This window comes from Rhinolophus ferrumequinum, chromosome 17 (genome assembly GCF_004115265.2).
Source record: "Rhinolophus ferrumequinum isolate MPI-CBG mRhiFer1 chromosome 17, mRhiFer1_v1.p, whole genome shotgun sequence".
Classification (NCBI taxonomy): domain Eukaryota; kingdom Metazoa; phylum Chordata; class Mammalia; order Chiroptera; family Rhinolophidae; genus Rhinolophus; species Rhinolophus ferrumequinum.
This window is the reverse complement of record NC_046300.1, coordinates 37,497,615-37,517,825: the sequence shown is the minus strand read 5'-3', so window position 1 is coordinate 37,517,825 and position 20,211 is coordinate 37,497,615. Positions and strand designations below refer to the sequence as shown.

The 20,211-nt window shown below is 50.6% G+C and overlaps 1 protein-coding gene across 4 annotated transcripts in view; it reads right to left on the bottom strand.

Annotated features, from left to right (window-relative positions):
• The window catches only part of MRAS (muscle RAS oncogene homolog), a 52,664-nt gene extending 36,907 nt beyond the window's left edge, over positions 1 to 15,757 (bottom strand). The window contains exons 1-2 of one of the 4 annotated variants that reach the window (XM_033132184.1): positions 15,202 to 15,527; positions 13,133 to 13,306 (exon numbers count right to left, since the gene is read on the bottom strand). The gene's annotated coding sequence lies outside the window, so the exon portion shown is untranslated. Of the gene's footprint in view, positions 1 to 13,132; positions 13,307 to 15,201; positions 15,528 to 15,605 lie in introns of those variants that run through there. The other 3 variants (XM_033132185.1, XM_033132187.1, XM_033132186.1) reach the window with 3 other exon arrangements.
• Positions 15,758 to 20,211: the final 4,454 nt, after the last annotated feature.

Sequence of the window (20,211 nt, the reverse complement as noted above, 5' to 3'; positions counted from 1 at the left end):
GCCCCTGCTTTTCTAACCCATCAAATCCAAACTCCTCTGCCACGATCACACCTGGACCACTGGCAGCAGGGCATAATGATCAGACAGGAGTCCAGAGATCCAGGTGAATGCAAATGTTTGAAGGAAGCCAGCTGAGGGACACAACGCTCTTGGGCTGACTCACGACCCCCAAATACCACGTGTTTCCTTACATCACAACTGTTAACACTTGGGTTTTACCTGCCAGTGTGAGAGTGCCTCCTGGACAGGGCCTGGAGCTTAGCCATCTATGTATGACCCAGCACTATGAGTCCCAGAGCAGGTATGCAGAAACCACCTGGCATAAGAATTACAATAGTGATCATGTAAAAAAAATAGCAACACTTAATTATGGAAGCAATGTGTCTGATGCTATTAGAAGATTTCACCAAATCCACTCATTTAATTCTCACAACCCTATGAGGTGTGACTTTGATTATCCCCATTTTACAGTTGAAGAAACTGAGACACAAAGAAGTAAAATAACTCTCCTTAGGTCACCCAGCTAGAAGGTGACAGTGCCGAGATCCGAAACCACGCAGTGTGGCTCCGGAGTCCATGGCCAGCCTGTCATGCTAGGCATTCTCTCGTGGCTGGCAGAGTGGGTAGGGGTGGAGCCAGGCCAGGCCAGGCTGCAGATCCAGGAGTGCGGGGAAGAGGTCAGCAGTGAGCCAGGGAGGCGGTGTCAGCAGGGAGGCCTCCATGGATGGCTGGCTGCCCCTGCGGGAGGAGCAGCAGAGGAGGTCAGGGCGCAAGAGGCAAATACTAACCGGTGGGAATGGACGTGCTCCTCATCTTGACTGGGACAAAGTCTGCCAAACAGGACACAGGTGTGAGACGGCCAGGTGGCCTCCTGCCCTGAGGAGCAGGGAGGAAGCTGTGGGGATCAGGCAGCTGCCCAGCATATGGGAATACCAGGTGGCTGGAGACCTCCATGGTCCAGCCCCAGCCTGTGTCCTATGCCCAGCTGTTCCCTGCCCAGCGTGGGGCCGGCCCCTCACCGGGAACCCCTTACCAAGGAGCTTGAGCTATGGACTAACTCAAGACAGCCTGCAACCTTAGGCAAATTTACCTCTGTGCCTTGGTTGCCTCTTCTGTAGAAGTGGGGACAGTGGCAGCATTTATCTCATGGTGGTCATGAAAGGGTGCATTTGCTTGGCCCTGTGTCTGCCCCGAGTGCTCAATAAACAAACCGTCGTCAGCGTCTTTCCAAGTCCATCCCAAGTCCGCCTCCTGCAGGCAGCCTTCCGCTTCTCCAGAGTCCTTCCTGAGTTCACACCTGCAAACTGTCAGGTTCCACAGAGGGGCAGGGCTCACCTCCCCCACCTCTGTGAGAGCCTGGCTCACAGCTTCCTTGAGTGGCAGCCAGGGGCAGAAAGGAGGAAGTAGCTTCATGTTTAAAGTCTTATGCTCAGTCCTGGGGGCCTATCAATATTTCCCTAGGGCTGGGGCAGTCTCAGCCACAGCTAAGGAGGACTTACACAGAAATCTGCATGCCCACTGGAAAGGTCATGCTGGTGGGCACCCCACAGGGAGGTCTAGCTTCAGGACACTCTGGGGATCCCCAAAATGAGAGCCCTCAGGCTCCCCAAAGCCTGGTAGGCTGCTGTCCTACCTGCCTCCCCATTCTGATTCAGCTGCCCCCTCAGTGCAAAGCGGGGGCGGGGGGCGGCTCCTGTGAGTCCCTTGTCTCCTCACAGTACCTCTTTGGGTGACTCAGGCTCAACCCTTCATAAACTAGACTCAGTGGCCCTCCAAGGGCCCGTGGCTCCCAGACCCCCCTCCCGCCTTCGTGCCTGGTACTCTTCCTCTCCCCGCACCCCTAGCAGCTCCAACATCCCTTTACTCAAATCCAGGCCAAGGCCTAGCGATTCTGCTGCATGTGGCCTGCCCACTCCAGGGGCTTGGCTCTGCTCTCGGCCTGGGCCCCCCTTCACCAGCACTGCCCTCCCCACATTCCAGCGTTATCCCCTCAACCAACCCGAGCACACGGCTCCTGCTGGGAAAAACACCCATGGGTGCCTGAAGCTCTCCTCACTGACATGGCACGTGGGCCCTCCTTGAGGTGCCCCCAGCACCCCGCCCCCTCGTGCAGACTCTGCTCCTGCTGATTCCTCGTACAACACCCTGAGGACAGGGATGGCACCTGATTTGTCAGGGCTCCAGCCCCTGGCAGGGCACTATGAGGTCTGCCAAAGAATGTTCCCGGGTTGTACTCCCTTTTCTCCGCCTGTGAAAACAACCCCTCTAAGGAGCAGCCAGGGAACCCTTCTTAGACCCAGCCTCCCAAACTGATCCCTCCATCCTGGCCCTCTCCTACCGCGAGGAGCTTCCTCTCCGAGCCACCTTGTTGTCAGCTGTATGGAGCGCCGACCCGACCCGGTGGCAGGTGGCATGCAGCCAGAGGACTCTGCAGCCATCATTCCATGTGACTCCACATGGCCACCTCCCCAACGAGGCACTGTTTAGCCTGGCAGCGATGAGGAACCCTGAGGCCACAGAAGCTCTGTGGCTTGTGCAAGCCCACACATCTTTCTACAAGCGACCACAGAGCTCCTAGCTCGGCCACGTGGCCACTCTGCCTCTTCTCGGATTGTGCCCCTCTTCTTCTCCCCCCAACTCTAGGAGCTGGGAGCTATTTCATCACCACATTTCCAGTGCTAGGGTGGGGCAGAGGGGCTGAGGACTGGACCTCGTCTTCTCTATCTCGGGATCCCACCAGAGTCCTGGCACAACGTTCTGCAGGAGACACTCCAAGTGTCTGCTATCTGCATTTCCAAAGCGCAGGGTTCACACTTGGGAGCCGGCTAGGAGCCTGGCTTGGGTGGAGGGTAGGGCGGAGGTCGTGTGGGCCACACAGAGCCCAGAGGACTGGGGTAGTGGCCCTCCTAAGGGAGGTACCATGGGAGGAGTTCCACTAGACACACATGGGCACCAGCCCAGCAGGAGGAGCAGGTGACAACGAAGAGCTCCTTCCCTGCCCCCTCACCCCCCAATACTGAGTCCCCTGCAGCTCCCTGACCATCTCTGCCTTCTGGGCGGGGGACACCACCCCCCACCCCCAGAGTCTCCTCACAGCAGCAAGGCAACTTCTCATGCTATGTTTCTCCCAAGTGGGGGTGTGTGGACTTAACCAAAACACAACCTCACAGGGTGTCCCTCAAGACTGCCCCAGCCCAGAGCTTCCTGTGCCATGGACTCCAAGGCCTCCCAGCGGCCCCCTTTGGTAAGCGGCCCAGGAGAAGAGCAGAGGGGGGGACAGAGAGCGGAGGGAAAGCCTGGGTGCCAGGGGCAGGCATCCCTCAGCATCACGGGCCCCTGCCTGTCAGATGGACGCTTTTTGTCAGGGCTGACTATGGCTTAACACTAGCCCTCCAAGAACTGGCTGACCAACATCTTAATTGTTTTATGCTGCAGCAGCAGAAAGAGGGATTCAGGAAACCAATGGACATCCTGAACTCACGTGTTGGCTGAGGCCAGGTCGATAAACGACAGAAGGGGGCAGGGACAGGCAATAGGGAAAGGTGAGGCCTGTGGCCAGTAAGAGACTGCTGCTACCCTCACCAGCTGAGGGCTGCAAGAGGAGCGTATCTGCAACAAGACTGCCAGATAGTCTAAAAATTTAAAGGGCAGCCAGAAATCTGAATTTTTATGTGAAATTGATTTTTTTAATGTTGGCTGCCAATTTAAAAGTTGTACACACTACATGCTAAACAAAGGCACCTACCGCCAGCTCTGGCCACCTGGAGCATGCTTCTTAGCATGCACACGTCCGGTGGCGTGGCCACTCCAAGGCAGAGCACTCTGCACTGCCTGGGCTTGGTCTGGCTATGGCCACAGTAAAGTGTGGTGAGGTTAAAGGAAGTGGGAAGGACACTGGGGGGGAGCAGCAGGGGGCTTACCCGCCCTGAGGGAGACTTCCAGTCCAGCAGCCGTTAGGGGGTGGGCTCAGTCCACTCCGGGAGTGCGTCAGAACCCAGAGGCCGGGGAGAAGGGGGGCAGAAAGGCACATTCAAAACTGACGGTTGCTTTAATTTGTTTCCATCATTTATATTCAAATTGTTAAACACCGTTAATGAAAAACTTGACAGTTTTTATGTTTAACCCAAAATGAGAAGAAACAGGGTCTAGGCTCTACCCTGACGTGAGGGCAGCCAATCCAATCTCCACTTTAGAAGAGTAACGGGACTTAGAGAGCTGAACAGGAGCAAAATAAGAGGGAAACTTCCTGAAAACGAGGCAGGTATGGTGATGAGCAGCCTGAGGGGTGTGGGAGCTTTCTCACAAAGGCTGGGAAGCAGGCGTCAGGAGGAGGGAGGCTCTGGCTGCTGGAGGTGGGGCGGGAAGACTTCTCAGGGACCCTTCTAAGCTCTGGATTTTAAGCCCATTAAGCTCTCTTCCCAAGCTCTAAACAGCTGCTGCAGTTTCCCTGCCCTCCTAAGCAGCCTGGCCAGGCTGGGTGGCTAGCCGTAGAGGGCAGAGGGCGGCAAAGGGCAGAGCTGGCAGACCAGCTCCATTCCTAAGGGGTAGGACCCATCCAGAAGCCACTATTGCGGGGGCGGGGGGAGCAGCCTCCCACCCCTCATTTTGGCACTTTTGTAAAAAGTCATGCATCAAAGCATTTGCCCCCTCTGCTGGGTTTGTGACCTTAGGCATATTGCTCAATCCATTTCTGCTTCAGTTTTCTCACCTGTTAATAACAGTAGCCACCTCACAGGATTGTTATAAGGACAGAATGAGCTAGTACATGCAAGCACTTAGAACAGTGCCTGGCACTTGAAGTGTTTGCTAGTATTATATTATTACCATCGTCAGTATGTTGTAGGAAGTCTTGCCAGTGGCCCCGTCCACCAAACTAGCCAGAAGGGTGACTGGGGCTCCAAGGAGCTGTTTTCCAGGTTGTCCCAAAGCGCTCAGGGCAGAGGGAGGAGTGGGAGGTGAGTGTTCCTTTTGAATCACTTTGTACAGCCGTATCTACAGGGAGACCCCAGCCACTCAGCTGGACTGAAGTATTACTGCTGGGTTACCCCAGTGTTCAATGAGGAAGTTCTGACGACTAGAGGAATGATCACCACCCACAATCTGTACTGGCTTGTTTCAGGGGTGCAGAGAAAGGGGAAAGCTATGCCCCATCTAACATGGACCATCACTGGGTGGTAAAGCAGGAGGCAGAGGGATGTCAGGAACATGGAAATGCATATGACAGGCCCAGTTCTGAATCCTGCTTGTGCCACAGCCACTTACTAGCTGTGTGACCTTGGAAAAACTATAAACCTCTCTGGGCAAAACTACTGTTGGTGGATGGTAACAGCAACCAGCTGGAGGTAGAATCAGGCTGAGTCCTGTGGCCAGGGCTGATCATTATGGTACCAGTTTATTAAGTCCAGACCCTGTGCTTTACATCTACTTCCCTCGCCACCCCCATCACCCCACACCAGACGAGGTGAGATTACTGTTATACTCTTCCAAAACACCCAGCCGTCTGTCTTGACAGTACTTTGCATGCTGGAACTCAGATGCTTAATTGTTATGATGGAATGCGTCATCCCAACTAAACTGGCAGCTCCAGGAGGGCAGGGCCCGTCCTCTGTTTTCGTCTCCACTGTATCTCCGATCTCTAGCATGGGCCTTGCACAAAGGAGGTGGTCAATAAATATTTGTCGATCTACATCAGCTCTAATCCTCACAGCTACTCTGCAAAATGTTCTGACCAGAAGAAAAAAAAATATTAACACTTGGGTTTGCTCTAGTCATTGGGAAAAAAGGCTACCTTAAGAATTTGATCTGGCCATACTAATGACAGGGATAATCCCAGAGCTCCTACTAGTTCTTCCTGCATGGAAAGGTGTTGGACTAGGGTATATAATTCTTGTTTAGACAAGCTCTTAGGTGGCCGTTTTCAGATGTAAAAAGGTAGGTCCACAGCCTCGTCTAGAATAAATGTCGTTATTGCTCTGCAATCAAAAGTAATGGAAAGTTGGAGTTTTCCAAAGTCCTGGGGGAAAGTGTCCAGGAAAATTGGCCCCTGGAAAATGGCAGTAAACTAGACTTGAAGAAACAGACAGCCAGGGAGAAATTCTCCATGAGCAGGCAAGAAGCTGTCTGAATAGTTTTAACTTCTGCCCTGTTCTGAGCAATGGGTAAGCCCCTTTCTTATAAGGCCTTGGTGAAAGCCTGTTCTATACAACAGCCTGGCTTAGTGAGGCTTAGGAAATGAGGGAGCCAAGATGACGCAGGCAGAGTGTGGCAGCTGAGCCCGACCAGAGGCCATGGGCCAGCGGGCACAGTCCCTACTCCGAAATCCCCAGAAATACTGCAGATGGGAAGGCTTTTCATTGATGCATGGGTAATTTTTAAAGAAAAATAAATGATATACTCAGAGATCTTCTACAAGAAGAGATCCTTTGGGGAGAATGAAGAAACATTGCGGGGAACACCTCCCCATTTCTACACATGTGGGATGAGGGCCTGACCCCATATAACTGGACTAGACCAAAAAGAGAGACAGGGTGGCGGGGCCATCTGCGTGACAGCAGCACTGTTCCATTATAAACATGGCAAAGGCGGCTCACGGCAGTGGGGGACTCGCCCAAGGTCACACAGATAACAGGAAGGGGGCAGAAACTGGCCCATGCCCATTCTCCTGAGGAAGGAAGGGAAGACTGAGAGCTCCCCCAGCTCCCTCTGGCTGCCAATTCTGTAGTCCTGCTGGTGGGCGCAGACCCCTGCCGGAGACCTTGCCTGGGGCCGTCTCCTTCCACACAGAGGCCCTCCCAGCCCTCCGCCCAGCTTTCCTATTCATTCACACCAACCCAAAATAGAAAAAAATCCCTGTTCAATGCTTTATTAGAATGGTTATTTTGTTGAAGTGCCAAGTGACCTGCTCCTGCTCCCCCTTTCCATCCCTCCAGCTGTCCCCAGTTTGAGTCCAGAAGTAAAACAAAAGCTTTGTTCCTTTATTTTGATTTCCTCTGTAAAATCTCAAACATGCAGGAAACACCCACCCAGGCCCAGAGAAGTGGACTCAAGCCTCTGTCCACTGCGGGCGGCTGGGGTCGGGGGTCAGGGAATGGTGGTGCACGGGAAGGCTCTGATGCCAGCTGACATTAGCCCCTGGGAGTGCCACCAGGGCACCTGGGGCCTGGCTTCCTTAGCAGGAAAAGAAGGGCTTGGGTGTGAGGAGAGTGTGAAGAGCACAGGGCCTTCGTAGCTCTGGGGCCCGAGAGATCCCAACCTGAGGAATGTGGGTGTGGCGGGACGGCTGAGAAGACAGAGTTCATACAAATTATTTTCTCATATATGCCCCAAGGCTTGGCGACAGTGGTTCCACCCTTTTCCATCATCTCCGGTTACAATAAAGCAGGCATTGAAAGAACATGATAGAGGCTATTTTGGGCTGCTGAGTCTACTTGTGAGAGAGTGGTACCCACCAAGAAAGATGGGTTTGCCTCTTTGTCTTCCTTTCGACCTCATTTCCAGTGGAATGAAAATATAAAGGGGTAAATACGTGGGTAATCTAAAAGGGGGGCGTTTTCAAAACGGAGTTTTGAAATTCGAAAGCACAAAAAGAAAAAAAAATCTAAAACTAATTAAAATTAATTTTGCTTTTGAAATGAATATATAATGCTTTGGGGAGACAAGAAACTGTCCCTAAGACCCCCCAAAATGGTCGGTCGGCACTTAAGGGGTGAGTGGGCCTCCCCAACTCCACCCCACTTTCAGCAACCTCCACACAGCTCCATATACCTAGAAGTACTTTTACGGAGGTCTGACAATTAAGTTCGAGAACTTGTTGCAATGATGTTGCTAACCTTTTTTGATATCAGAGGGGTTATCCATTATGAATTTGTACCAACTGGACAAACAGTTAACCAAGTTTACTATTTGGAAGTGCTGAAAAGGCTGTGTGAAAAAGTTAGAGACCTGAACTTTTCGCCAACAATTCATGGCTCTTGTATCACGACAATGCACCAGCTCACACGGCACTGTCTGTGAGGGAGCTTTAGCCAGTAAACAAATAATTGTATTGGAGCACCCCCCCTACTCACCTGATCTGGCTCCCAATGACTTATTTACTTACGTGAAGACAAAGGAAATATTGAAAAGAAGACATTTTGATGACATTCAGGACATCAAGGGTAATGCAACGACAGCTCTGATGGCCATTCCAGAAAAAGAGTTCCAGAATTGCTTTGAAGGGTGGACTAGGTGCTGGCGTCGGTGCATAGCTTCCCAAGGGGAGTACTTCTAAGGTGACCACAATGACATTCAGCAATGAGGTATGCAGCACTTTTTCTAGGATGAGTTCGCGAACTTAATTGTCAGACCTTGTACTTTTAATATGAGCAGCCTAACACACAGTATGTAGAGCAGATTCTTTTAAAATTAGAACTTTTTTTTAAAAAGTGGGCCTAGGGCATCGTTTCCCATAAAAAGATTTGCGGGGGGGGGGGGCGCACTTTGGAGGAGGCACTCTCTTCTGTTTCACTGACCTGTGTATTCCTATGACAGAGTGACACTATAATTCTTCCAGTTTTGTGTTTCAATATCTGTGTGTTTTAATATCTAGTAGGACTAGTCCCTTCTCCCTACTCATTAAAGGGTCTACAAGTAAGGGAGTAAAATGCTCCAAGTTGATTTGGAGATATTTCATTTTGGTCGATTTTAGGATGAATTTAGAGAGGGCAAAATTAGAGATGGCTCTTGTATCACGACGATACACCAGCTCAGTGCACTAGAGACAGCGAAACAATTGCAAGTCTACGGCAGTGTTCTAAGCGAGAGATGTTAAGACTGGAGCCAACGAAGACACGTTAGAAATCAGGGGAGGAGCTTAAGAAGAAATAACCCAAACCATCAGGGTTTGAAAAACAAAAAAGTGGGCCAATAAACGTAACATACATGTGTAGTTCTGTATAATCAAATTGGAACTGGTTTTATAATATGTTTAACTGCCTTCACTGGTACAGCTTCTCATCGCTTCCTTGGAGAGACAAACCCTAACCAAGCAGGTTCTCCTGAGGTCTGCAGGCTCCCTGCCCTCGCTGGCTTTGCAGCATCTCCATCAGAGTGAGGGAAAACGACACAGGCGGCGCCGATCTTTGTTGGCAACTCCAGGACAGAAAAACATTTCAACTCATTCTCCCTACCTAGGAGGAATTGGGGACCACCTCGGGTCCCCATGTTCTATTATGAAACTCATTTAAATCTTTGCCCCCAGTTGTGCATGACTCCCTGAAAATGGGATCTGCCTGGGTGTGGAAGGCTTCTCTAGAGTGTTTGAATCTTTTCTGCCCAGCTTTTAAAAGCACTACTCAGCTACTGTTCTAATTCAAGCCCCAGCTCCAGGCAAGAGGGATGGTGTCAGGTTCCAGCTGGAGAGTCAGTCAGGGGGTGCAGAGGAGAAGGCTGCAAAGAGTTGGGTGAGAAACCATCATGGAGCACTCCCCGCTCTGCAGCTGGAGAGTGGCCTCTCTCCCCCACACCCCCACCCCCAACTGGGGACCAAGCTCCTGGAAGTTCTTTCTGGGAAAGCTGAGTAAAGGGATAGCTAGAAAGGCAAAGTTAGAGATTAGCAAGGTTCTACATTGTACTGTAGTCTTCTTTCCTTTAAAGTAGTTCTATACTTTAGAAGAGAAAATGTATTTGTTAAAGATCGTGTAAGATGAACTGCTTGACAAATTGTCATCTAATTATAAAAAGAAAATCGTGGCTTTTTTCTCTCTCTTTTCCAAATATATACATCTACCATTTAAATGACAGTTCAGTTGGGGCAGCTGTGACTAAATTATGCTCTGCAGCCGGGCCCACAGATGTTTTTAGATGATGAATCAACTGTTTTGAAAAGGGTTAAATCCAAAAATGCATATTCATCCTGCTCTCTGGTAGTTTCTCCCCAGCGTGGTCATAAGCAGCAAAAGGATCTATCAACAACCTGGATGGACACCTACGTGGCATTTTCATTGAATTAGCTGGGGACATTAGCTAAAAGAGCCAACACATGGAAACTCAGGAGCAAAGCTCCAAAAGTCCACCATAGGCTGAGGACAGGCCCAGACCAAGCGGGCCTCAGGATGAGGGATACGTTTTAAGTCCTGCCCTCCCAGGAAAGGATCAAGTGCAAACAAAATGGTTGTATCTGTTCATTTTGGGTAAGGGGTACATGGTGTTTGTTACATTATCCCTTATATTTTTCCTTTGCTTATTTTTCAAAATTAAAAAAAGGTACCATGTGCACAAATGATTTAGGGGTTCATTGCTGACTGTAAGATTAAGAGAGTCAGTGAAAACCATTCCATCTAGGCTCTCGGCCTCTCTGCCAACCAGCTGCTTCTGCACCCCTGTGGTTTCTGCTGCCTCCTAACGACCCTGTGCACGGGCTGCCCCGTCTCCTGTCCGCTTGAGGCCTTTGCTCCAATGCAGCTCTCATGTATGGTCATGTCCCCACAGTACATGTCCCATGAGCACCAGGAGAGACGAGATGGGTCATTTTTGGTCACCCAGTTCTGGGAGCAGTGCAGTGTGACAGGAGGCTGTGCTTCGGGAGCAGGCAGACCTGGTCAGATTGCTTCTCAGACTAGGCCGATGGGTGGTCTATGTAACCTCCCTGAGCCTCAGTTCCCATATCTGTAAAAGGCGAACAGCAAAAGTGTCGAGACGTTTAGAGATGGTGAATATAGAGTGGCTAGCCCACAAGGCTTTGCTGAAGGAAAGACGGCAGGGAGGGAGGGAGAGAGAGGGAAAGGCTGCCGGACATACAAAGAGGCTGTCTTTAAAAGCATGCCATTTGAGGAGCAGTTGAAGAAAAGTAGAGCTGCTCATGCCTGAGAGAAGCATGACTGTCAAAGGTTCATGTGGGCAGATCCAGTAGACAGCGTAAGGGGAGAAAGGAAAGAACTCTGCAAGGATGAGAATCCCCAAATGGAGTAGACTGGTTGAGGGGCAGCAATCTTCCCATCTCTAGAAGGGTCCAGCTGAAGCCTCACAGGCTGCAAGGAAGGGACTCCCCTATTGAAAGTGTCTCAGCCTTCACTTCAGGAGTCACTTAAAAATCTTTCTTTAGCCTTAGTCTGAGCTAAATACCCATTAAAAAACAAAACAAAAAAACAGATTTGGTGTGATGCCTGCATTTTTTATAATACCTATAAACAGATATATAACTAATAAAATAAAGGATTTTATATGGGTCCCACCTAAAATTGTCTCCCTCGCCACTAGGAGAAATGTGTGCTATTGGGTCTGAATCCAAACTACCCAGGCTCCAGGGGCCCCTCTGGGGCTATGATTCTGTTATCTGAAGGGTGCTTGAATGCTGATAATGCTCTTCATTTGTGTAACCCTTTCTGGTTTCCTAGGCATGTTCTCATCTGTGTATTTCATCTAATCCCCATGACAAGCCTGAGGGCGGGGCAGAGAAGTCCCAGATGGTGCCTGGGCCCCTGCAGCACAGGACCCATCCAAGGGCCGGTAGATAGTCACAGAGGACCGGAATCAGAGCTCAGAGCTGCCACCTCTCCACCCCACCCTCCTTCATTCTGCCACTACCCGCTGCACAGCCAAATCCTCTCCCGATACTCTCAAAACCCTCATTAGCAATATAATGCGCATGTGAATCAAGATGTTTTATCCATCTGGGTGGCCGGATGCCAGGCTCTCTTGATGAGCATATGCCCCTGTGAGACTCAGGATGTCACCTCAGCAACCAGTAAAGACCCACATTGTCATTTGGCCTTTGGCCACCAACAGGCCCCACCGAGTAAAGCAACCAAGAATACTAAACGACAATGACAGGGACATTAAGAAGCTAAATACACATTGCTACTTCATGACCCCTACAAGACGGGTGGCTTCAGAAAGCTGCCTTGGATCATGCAAACATCTAAAAGGGGGAAAGGGCTCAGTGGTGGGGGAGAGCAAGGAGAGCCAGGGGGTGGAGTCTCTGGCAATAGGCAGGACAACCTCATCACACGCAGCAGGAATGCTACCTAACAGACTGGAAATGGGCACCAAGGGATGCATGGCAGGCAGCAAGCACTGCAATGTGGCTGTCATCTTGGCCTGTCTGAAGGCAGCAGCATTGCCCTCTTAGCGTTGTCATGAGGTAGCAGCAGCATTGCCCTCTTAGTCAGAGTTCCATAAGACACCCCCGCTGCCTGACTGTACAGACTTCAACACAGGCTGAGAACTGACAACCGTCCCACTCTATTTTCATTCCTGACATCTGTCTCTAAAACGATGGCATGCTGGCCTAGTGGGCAGAGCGACACAATAGGTCCCAGGTAAACAGTGAAGTAATGTGGCTTAGACCAGGGGATCTAACCTGGGATCCAGGACCCGTTTTCAGAGATCCATGAATCCCTGGAATGTATGCCCAATTTTGTAGCACCAAGCAACTTTTCTCTGGGCATCTTATTGGCATTTTAAAGAGGCTGTGACCCAAGAAGGTAAAATCCATTGCTCTGCACAGCTCAGCTACCTGTCCCATGCAAGAACTTGCTATAAGTGGCACTAGTATCCCATCCCAGTGTGCAGAGACCTCACATGAGCTGAGAGCATCTTTGGGAGATCTAAACTCTGCTCAGCCCACCATTACTTGGGCATTGTCATTTGTAGTCAAAAGCATCCCCACTATCCAGTACCATAGGGCCCAGGGGCATCACCCAACACTACGAGTGTTGACAAAGCCTCAGAGTCCACCAACAAAATTCCTGTCAAAGCCTGAATTCTCTGCTCAGTCTCTAGACACTGGGCACCTGCCAGATGCCCCAGGGCACACAGGGTGCTCACTCAGCTTCTTTTTTCTCATCCCCAGACAAAGGTAACTAACTGTACCTTACGGCCAGCTGGATGCCTGCCCTGGGCCTGGCAGATACAGAGCTTCTGGAACTCAGTGCACACCCTCTGGACACTTGAGACCATCCCAGCTTTGCAGAAGAATGTGTTCCCACTTAGTTCACATGAGTATGGTTTGTATAAATGACACAATGCTCACGAGCAGGTATGTTTTCAATCACTTGCAGGGAGGCATACTCCCTTTGGGGCATTTCATGGGTAGAACAACGATTATACCAGATGTGAAATATAAAATGGAGGTCACATTTCCCTGAGAACTCACTCGATCCAGCAGGCTGGTCACCATGCAGTTCCAACTGATGTTAGAGCCACTCACCCCAGGAGCTAGTTCAGTTCGTCAGAGCCCAGAGGTTCTCCCTGGTTCCAGGTGATCAATCAAGCTCAGGAACCAACCCCAGGGATAACTGACTTGTCGATTTATAAGCAGCTCAGATAACTGAAAGCATGAAATACCTGTGGTTAGAGCTAATAATAAAAGTTATACCTGTCACAAATATGTCTTGTGTAGGTAAAAACATTAGTAGTGGAAAAATACAAATTGCCTTACCCCGGAGCAAAGCTGGCAACCGTGGAAGACTGCTGCTTGCCTCAGCAGGGCTTAGCAGAGGGCCTTGACTCCCCTTCTCCATGAGGAAATGTTGAGGCCACTACGGGGAGGGGCAGTTTCCACCAGAGCACCCGGCTTACTCAACACCCCCTCCACCCCAGAAAGGCTGGCAGACCCTGCAGCCTTGAAAACCCAGAGCGTCCAAACCCCATGCCTCTTGCCCTGGCAGAAAAAGGACAAAGTACACCATAAACCACAGAGAGAGAATCTAACCGCTGGGCAGTGAGAACAGACCCAAGGGTGAAAACCATGGCCTGAAACATTTTCAACCCCAGTCAGCAGGGACATGCGATTTACAGGAAATTAGGAGAGTTATAAAACGTTAGCCAGCTCAAGTTTCTTCCCCCAGAAGAGAAGCAGGAGAAACTCTAAGAACTGTCTCAGTAAAGTGCTTTGTTCACAGCAAAGTCCCTGACACGTGTCACTAACAGCTCACCACCCCACACTTCAACCCACCAGTGAATGTTAATAGAGCAAAAGCATAACTCAGGCTGCACCGAGAGCCTTCAAGCCCAGGACAGCCCAACCCTCTCAAGAGGGGCCTGAACTGCTAGCTACATGGTCTAAAGCAGGTCTCTAGGATTTCCAGCATATTACGGACCCTTTTAGCCCCAGTCCCCTACCTGCATATGGGGAAAATAAGAAAACCTTTGAAGGAGGCTTGTCAAATGATGAGCAAGCACATCCAAGTCTGCTCCTTGTAAGCCCTGTTGGCTTTTGTTATTACAGTGGCGCTTCAGGGTTTTTAAAGTCAGGTTTCCTTATTACTTCTGTTGGCAGAGAGGTCATCTTTTGAGGCCACAATTCCGAGCCTTATCAGTCACCCTCTCTTGCCAGGTCCAGGACAGAGTTGAGTTCTGGAGGGGCAAGAACCATTCTAGCCCAAGGAGGTTAGATACCAGCAGGGGCCCAAGTGGGAAAGAGGGGCAAGCCCAGAGCTCTGTGGTCAGGACCTCAATGAAGTGGCCCTTCTCCTCCTCTCCTGACTCAGCTTTGTCCCCCACAGCCAGCACAGACCTCCATCCTAGCCAGAGTCTAACTGGGTGTCCAGTGGCCACGCTCCGTCTGGCATCACCTCCTCTAGGAGGCCTTCCCTGACTTTCCACGTTGTCTGCTCCCACAACCTGAGCTGCCTTGGAGCAGGAGTTGGCACTGTACCCCATACACACGGTGGGCGCCCCAACCAAGTCGGGTCACTGAGAACAGGGCTCTGGTCACGGGCCCTTGTCGTGACCAGAGCCCTGAGCCTCGGGGCAGTGAAGGGTTGTTTATGAAGCAGGCTGCTTTTTGTTATTCAACTGAATTTGACAACTCCCCCGGCGGCGGAGTTCTGAGCTTGTTAACGCCATTTTAAAAGGAGAGAAAGCACCCCCCTCCCCGAGTTAGGCTGCCCAGCTCCCCGCGGGTCCTCGCCCGGGCAGACAAGGAACCCAAGGGCGGTTATCACAACAGGGGCTTTTTGGGCGGTGGGCAGGCCCTCCCTACTGGAGCCTCGGTCGTGGCCGATTTCTCAATCGCACACCGTTATGCCGGAGCCTGCTGCGGGGGCAAAAGGCCACTCATCGCCACTTCCCGAGCGCATTCATTCCGCTAGAAGCGCGGCCCCGGGCCGGGGGCGGCCACACCTCCGGCCCCGGAACAAAGCGCCAGCCTGGGCGGGGGGCAGCGCGGCCAGGCCTCTTCCCCCTCCTCCCGTCCTGTCCTCTGCTGCCCCGATCACTCACCGCGCGCTCCAGCCCGGTCTGGGCTCTGGCCCTCAGGCCGCCTCCTCCATGCTCGCGCCGGACTGACGGCTCCCGGCCCGCGGGCCCGCCGGTCGCTCTGGCCCGTCCCCACCCCGGCGCCTCCTTAAAGCGGCCGCGCAGCCGCGCGCGCCGGGAGTGCCCGGCGCGCGGCGCATTCCTTATATTGCAACAGCGCCTGCTAAAAATAGAGCGCTGCGGGGGCGCGGGAGGAGCCCGGCCCCACGCCGCGACACCCCCCCCGCCCCTGCCTGCACCCCGGCTCCAGCACGCGGCATGCAGAGTCCCAGTCACCCGCTCCGAGTCTCCCAACCGGGCCGGGCGTGTGAGCCCAGCCAGGGAGCAGGGCTGGCGCCGCTGCCTCCCCCGCGGCCCCGATCACTTACCCGGGTCCGACCCGTGGCGCCCTGGAGCTGGCTTTAAGGTGGACGCAGAATGGGAATTTACCCCGGCCTCTTTAAGAGCCTCTGTGCTCCAACCTTTAAATCGCCGCTTGGCCTGGCCAACTTCTGAGCCTACGGACGCCTCCCCAGTCCTAAGCGTTGGGGAACAGCCACCTTAACCACGTTCCCTTAGAATCCTGGGACGTGTTTCTTCCTAGGTCCTGCCTCCAGAGTCGCTTCCCCAAGCCCTCTTGCTGCACCATTCCTGGGCCCAAATTTCGTTCAGATGGATGCAACCGGGACAGGCGACACTCACGCTCCATTTCATTGTTTCAGTTCCCCTAACTCCTCCATTGGCGTCATTTTTCCCTTTTTTAAAAATAGAGCTATAATTCACATACCATAAAATTCCACATTAGGGTATACAATTCAGTGGTTTTTAGTGTATTCACTAGTTTGTGCAGCCCTCACCATCATCTAATCCCAGAGTATTTTCATAACCTGCCCTCCCCCGCAAATGTACCCATTTGTCGTGACTCCTCCTCCCCACCTTCCCCACAGCCTCTGGAAACCACTAATCTATTTTCTGTCTCTAAAGCTCTACCTGTTCAGGACATTTCATATAAATGGAATCATACAACACGCAGTCTTTTGTGACCAGCGTCTTACATTTTGCACAATGTTTTCAAGGTTTACCCATGTTGCAGCCCTTCACTCCTTTTCATGACTGAATAATATTCCATTGCATGTGTGCACCACACTTTGTTTATCCATTCATCAGCAGGTAGACAGTTAGGTTGTACTTTTTTTGGTATTATGAATAAAACTGCTAAGAACATTTATGTACAGTCTTTGTATGAACATGTTTTCATTTCCCTTGGATATATACTTAGGAGTAGAATTGTGGGTCCTATGCTAACTAGGTTTAACATTTTGAGGATCCCCAAACTGTTTTCCAAAGTGGCTGCACTGTGTTACATTCCCACCAACAATGTATGAGAGTTCCAGTGTCTCCACATTTTCACTAACTCTTGTTATTGTCTGTCATTTTTTTTTTATAGCCATCCTACTGGGGGGTGAAGTGGTATCTCACTGTAGTTTTGATTAGCAGTGTCACTTTTGAGGATGTTCTTTTTGTGGGTGGACCTCAATGATGGCTTGGAACCAGCTTTACATATCCAGGGAACTCACCCCTTATCATTTTGAGAGTTTCACCCTCTACCCCAGGCCTAAGGGAACCTTACTGCCCTGAGTCCTTCATGCCAGGTGAGGGCTCCCAATTTGATGCAGGTTTCGACGGGCATCCCAAGCAGCCATGCAGCCATTTGGTGAGAGCTGTTGTGCCCCTTGCATCTCTAGGTACACCTGCTACTCTGAAGGTCCCATGGACCCCAAGAGTCCATGGCAAGGGGAGTGGATTGGATGTCACCTTGGTACGGAGTAAAAGAACTGGTTGAGGACAGGGCTTGAGGGGCAGATGTTCATCCAGACTGGCTGAGTCTTGCTGTGGAACCTGCCTCTTCCTTAGGGGAGGTGGGCAGGGGTCTGTGTGTCTGGTTGTCTGTCAGCCCCTTGGGGACTCCCCCCATCAGGAGACATCCTCTCCTGGGCCCTGACTGACACAGTGGCCAGACTGTTGTCCTCAGCTTGAGTGGCTACAATATCTGCACAAGTGTCAAAGATTTGTCTTTATACCACTTTCACGAACAAATCTTTAATAATCTGTCTCTTCAGAAATAGAATTTCAGCAGCTAGTAATCACACACAGTTACCTGGTATTCTCTAACGGTGAGATCAAACCCTGCAGGCTGTGGCTGGGGTCTTACAACAGGGTTTCTGTCCCATTGGGCTGCCTCCTTTGTTCTTCAAACTCTGAAGTAAAACATGGTTCAATTGTTGGCAAATAGGGGCGTTAAAGAACAGGGTCACTGAGTAGAAAAATGAGGCCTGGGTTTGATAGTTCATTCATTCAGTAAACACTGCCAGAATACCTACCGTGTGCCAGGCACTGTGGCAGAGACCTGCCTTCAAGCACACTCAGAATGCCACTGAGGTGTAAGTGGTGTGGAAGAGAAAGGTGCCAGGGGCTACGGGAGTCCAGAGAAAGGGCATCTAACCCAGTGCTGGAAGAGGTTGAGTGCCCAGGACAGCTTTCTCCGAGAAGTGATGCTTGAGCCAGGGCTCAAAGGACAAAGCCAATCAGCTAGCCTGATAGGGAGAGCGAAAACTTACATGTTGAGGTCTGAGTGAGCTGAAGTCTTTCCAAAAACTCCAGCAGATCTGAAAGGCTGAACAGGTATATTTGGGGTATGGTAGAAGGCCAGATTCCTGACCAAAATCCCAGGCAGGACTCAGGCCCAAGTCTCAGACGCTGAGCTCCAAGGCCAGCCACAGGCCAGGAGCCAGCTCCTGGAACAGGGCAAAGATCAGAGCCACCCGGCTGATGCAGAGTAGAACTTTCCAGCTCAATGACATGAGCAAGTGTGCCTCACCCACCGCGATGTATCTATCCTGTGCTTGTCTCTCTGGCCTGAGGCTTGTTGACTATCATGCCTCAGAACAGACCCAAGCTGGTGCCTGGGGGTTCAGTGGGAAAACCTGGGGAACCGGGGGACTTCAGGGCCAGGAGCTAGCCAGGTCATTGTGGAACAACCTTCCTCTAGAACTCCCTGCCCAAAGTAGTCCCTGAGGGTAAAAGCAGATCTGAGGTCCTGAGAACTCAAGGTGTGTCAGACATGGGCATAGTGATGGGACTGCACACCTCCCCAAACCTGCAAAAGTCTTACCCATCCTGTTTTAGAACTAAGGAGACCCCCACGCCAAACCCCACGCAGCCAGTAGCCTGAGATACAGGGTATTCTGACCACGGAGTCTATACTCTTTTCCCTATGTTTGTTGGCCTCAATGGGCAGCTCAGTGATGTGTGTATGTGTGTGTGTGTGTGTGTGTGTGTGTGTGTTGGGAAAGTAGGGAGAAGGTGAAGAGCACTCATTCCAGTCAGTCTTTTCAGGCCCGTGGATGGAATTAGATCTTTTGCTGACCCTAAAGCACCAATCATGGGTTAGCAGAAGAGCCCGTTTATCCCCTCAGCTAAACTTTCTTCTTGCCAAATACAAGGCCTTTCTTCCCTGGGCTGCCCATTACATGGCATCAAGAACTACATAGTCTTCTCTCAGGGTTTTCATGGCCTTTACCAATCCAGGTTCAGCTATTTCTCATCTTTAGCTCTTTCTGGAACCCCCACTCCACCCCACTCCCCAAACACACACAACTGCATGAGTTCCATTAGGAGCTGGGCCTCCCAAGATTTTCTTCCCTGATTCTTATGGTTCATCCCTCACATCAGCTCCCTCTTGTTCTCTGAAGCCAGAAGAGCAGCTTTCAATCAATCTACTTCCCACTAATGGCCAAACTTCTCCAAAAAGTTGTCCATACTCCACTGTTTGTTTCTGATGATTTGTTTGTTTCCCCCTTGGCTTTTCTTCTGTTTAAAGTCCAGTGACTTTTAAACCCATAGGAACAAATAGATTTTACATTACAAACCAGAATACACACATACACACTCAAGTGAGACAAAACTTTCCTGAAACAATACTTATCTTTACTATGTGTGATGCACTTCTATTCTATTCTATTCTATTCTATTCTATTCTATTCTATTCTATTCTATTCTATTCTATTCCACTATAAAATACTGGCAAGATCTACTAAATTGATATCATGCCTCATTAATGGGTTGTGACATACCGTCTGAAAAATATTGATTCATATTTTGACACTCAGAGCCTCCAAGTAGTGACATTACAGCAGAAATCTGTCAAGAGAGAAAAGTCAACTCTAAGATTTTCAAATAGGCTAGAGACAATAGTTTGCAAAGAAAAGACTTTTGATTTTCAAAAGCCTAGGAAATTTCCCCTCCTAGGCAGGATACAATAGGTTGTGGCAGGCCAGTGCTCCTATTGCAATGAAATGAATGAAGCTCTCCAGCTGTTCCCTCTCCCGCCCCCCCAGGACATTTGCCAATATGGCTAATGCCACTGGCTAATGATCAAGCTTTGCCCAAAGGAAGACCTCTAATGGAGGAAAGAGAAACAGCAAAGCTTTTAGTAGCCACATGGTACTGGAATGCCAAATTAAAACACAGGTGGCCTTAAAAACACAACCAATTTTCTCCACATGACATGACATTTGCTGAGTTTTGGGCCCGAGAATGTATTTAATAAGCAGAGTGAAATCTTCCACAGTCCCACCGTGCTTAAAAACAAAGGCTCCCCAAGAAGAAAGGGCCTGCCTCAAACACAAGGCCAGCTCCCGCCTCGTTACATTTGCCAGAGTTTGAAACTCCATGGGGACAAAGTCTGGAAAGATGGATTGGGGAACCTCTGCAGGGCAAAGCTGAATCTGCAGTTTTTCATGGCTGAAGATACAGAGACCTGCAAGATTCTTAATCAAAATCCACATGTGAGGAATGGGGATAAACCAGAGATAGATTAAGTCTTGCAAAAATTGAAATTCAGCCCAAATCCTCACTTCTTCACTGGATTGAGATGATCACTCCTCATCCCCATCTGCTTAAGAGAAGAAAGAAGGAACGCTTTATCAGAATACA